Raw genomic sequence first — 3,305 nt, 5'->3', positions numbered from 1 at the left:
AGAAGAAGAAGAGCAAAGAGCTTGTTCTATTGTTCTTTATTATTCGAGAAAGGAATGTCAAGTGCATTTGAAATCACCGTCATTAGTAATGCAACACACTCTAGGTTGCAAAGGCTAAAACTGAATGTTTTTTCTTGGGAGTCTCAGAATTGCAACTTGTTTTATTTTTACACATTTCCAAAACAGATCATTTGAAAGGTCAAAGAGGTCTGTGTTCACGTGGCATAAAAAATCTGAAGAGAGTAGCAAGAACACACTTCATTGTATCACACAGGAGACAAGAAGCTTCTTTCACCTCCAAGAATCTGAAGCCACCAGAGCTGACTGAGCGGTGATTTGCCTCTTTATTCCAGGAGGTCATGATGTTAGCTGGGACAACTGGAGAAGCAGCAGTTTTGGTCTCAGTGGGGGTCGTATGGACGCCCACAGATGTGCCCAGCCACCAACGTGGGGAATGAGGCAAAGCAGGTGTTTATTCCAAGTGTCCCTGATCTACGTGGAGGGATCTGGGCTTTGAGTGGAGGTTTGTGAGTGGGGAGGAAATGGGGGATTCCTGTCAACTTCAATGCTGCTGCATTGACAGAGGTGGCCATGTGTTATATCTTGACAACACCAGGCCTCTGCACTAATCTGACGTCTCTGCCTCTCACCGCTCCTCTGAGGCTGCAGCAAAATGCACACCCACAGCCACGACTCCGCTGCCCTTGCTGGCTTCCAGTGGCGTCTTTAATACCCTGGGGACGTCTGTGCTCTGTCGGGGCTCTGAGGGGCTGATGCCCTCCCCAGGCCCTGTGCCTCTCCATCCGCTACTCCTTCTCCCTCTCTCACAGCTGCTCTCTCTTACCCTATAGCCTGCATGAGAAAATGAAAAGGAAATCAGTTCTGATGAATCACAGAGGCGTCTTTTGGTTCTAAAAGGAGCTGAGCTGAATTCAGCAACCACATGGCCAGTAGTGTGTGAGTGGGATTCTGTTCAAGACAAGACAAGAAGATTCCAGTGGAGACAGCAGCGACCCTGCCCCTCCCACCACCCAGGTAACTTGTTTGTCCTTTGCTTGGACAGCTCACCACATGTGTGCACACATGTGTGTGTGAACATGTGACACACACTCATATATGAACAATGTACATAAGACCATGCACGCACATGCACATTCATGTGCATTTGTCACTCGTGTGCCTACATGTGTATGCTTGTCTGCATATGTGTGCAGGTGCACACATGCATGTGTGTGTGCTCATGCACGTCTTGTGTTCTGTATGAATGTTCATGTGTGTACATACATGAGTGTTTGTGTGCATATGTCTCTACATGTGCATATACATGTGTGTGTGTGTGGTGTGTGCATGTGTTCAGTTGTGTCTGACTCTCTGCAACCCTATGAACTGTAGCCCTCCAGTTTCCTTTCCTGGGATTCTCCAGGCAAGAATACTGGAATGGGTTGCCATTTCTTCCTCCAGGGGATCTTCCTGACCCAAGGATCAAGCCCACATCCCCTGTGTCTTCTGCATTGTAGATACTGGGAAGCCCTGATATATGTGGTACATTTGCTAATTTAGTCTCCAAACATCTAAGTCAGTCTTTCCTAAATTTTTATATGGGTATAAATTCATTTTAATTCCTTAACATGGACATTTGTGCAGTTATCTGGGTAATTCCTTCCAAGCGAGGATTTAATTGCTTCGCATCTGGAATACATCAAGTTTACCATTTCTGGAGTTGTGTCACGAACGTTCCTTCCCTGGATCAGCTCAAGAAGCTGCTACCAACATGGTGCTCTGTGGTTACGTGGTTCCTTGGAGTTCTGACTCCATGGACGTAAGTTCTTACAGTTAAGGCTTCCTTCTCTTACCTCTGTTTGCATATTACCCTTCCCTTCACTCTGTCCCCACTGCCTCTGTCCCACATTCTTTCCAGGGTCTCATCTTGGCCAACGTCCTTTGGGCGGGGGAAGCAGAGGCCACAGAGTCAGTCAGCCTGACCGCTGGTCCCAGCTCCAGTTACTCGCTCAATTAAAGTGATGTTCCGGAGGAAGCTTCATTTATTTGGTCTTGGACTTCTCCACAGTTAACAATATTTAGGCGTATTAATTTAATTACACAGCTGTTTAAAGTAAAAACAAGACAGTATATGTCAGTCATTTTGCAAACTGTAAAGTTCAGATCTTGCAATCGTTGTTGTTCAGTCAGTCATGTCCGACCCTTAGTGACCCTGTGGACTGCAGTACGCCAGGCTTCCCTGTCCTTTGCTATTTCCCAGAGTTTTCTCAAACTCATGTCCATTGAGTCGGTGATGCCATCCACCCATCTCATCCTCTGTCACTCCCTTCTCCTCCTGCCCTCAATCATTCCCAGCATCAGGGTCTTTTCCAGTGAGTCGGCTCTTCTCATCAGGTGGGCAAAGCACTGGAGCTTCAGCTTCAGCATCAGTCCTTCCAGCCAATATTCAGTGCTGATTTCCTTCAGGATGGACTGGTTTGATCTCCTGTCCAAGGGACTCTCAACAGTCTTCTCCAACACCACAGTTTGAAAGCACCAATTCTGTGGTGCTCAGCCTTCTTTATGGTCCAACTCTTACATCTATCCATACATGACTACCGGAAAAGCCATAGTGTTAATTATATGGATCTTTGTTGGCAAAGTGATAGCTCTGCTTTTTAATATGCTATCTAGGTTTGTCATAGCTTTTCTTTCAAGGAGCAATCATCTTTTTATTTCATGGCTGCAGTCACCAACTACAGTGATTTTGAAGCCTAAGAAAATAAAATCTGTCACTGTTTCCATTGTTTCTCCATCTATTTGCCATGAAGTGATGGGACCAGATGCCATGATCTTAGTTTTTTTGAACATTTGAGTTTTAAGCCAGCTTTTTCACTCTCCTCTTTCACCCTCATTAAGAGGCTCCGTAATACCTCTTTGCTTTCTGCCATTAGAGTGGAATCATCTGTGTATCTCAGGTTATTGATATTTCTCCTGGCAATCTTGATTCCAGCTTGTGAGTCATCCAGCCTGGCATTTTGCATGGGTACTCTACATATGTTAAATAAGCAGAGTGACGATATACAGCCTTGTTTCACTTTTTTCCTAATTTTGAAACAGTCTGTTGTTCCAGGTCTGGTTCTAACTATTACTGCTTGACCTGCATACAGGTTTCTCAGAAGACAGGTAAGGTGATTCTGGTATTCCCATCTCTTTAAGAATTTTCCAGTTTGTTGCGATACACACAGTCAAAGGCTTTAGCGTAGTCAACAAAGCAGATGTTTTCTTGGAATTCTCTTGCTTTCTGTATGATCCAATGAATGCAG

The sequence above is a fragment of the Cervus elaphus genome, chromosome 16 (genome assembly GCF_910594005.1).
Source record: "Cervus elaphus chromosome 16, mCerEla1.1, whole genome shotgun sequence".
NCBI classification, from domain to species: Eukaryota; Metazoa; Chordata; class Mammalia; order Artiodactyla; family Cervidae; genus Cervus; species Cervus elaphus.
The sequence above is the reverse complement of the archived record's forward strand: the minus strand, read 5'-3'. Positions refer to the sequence as shown.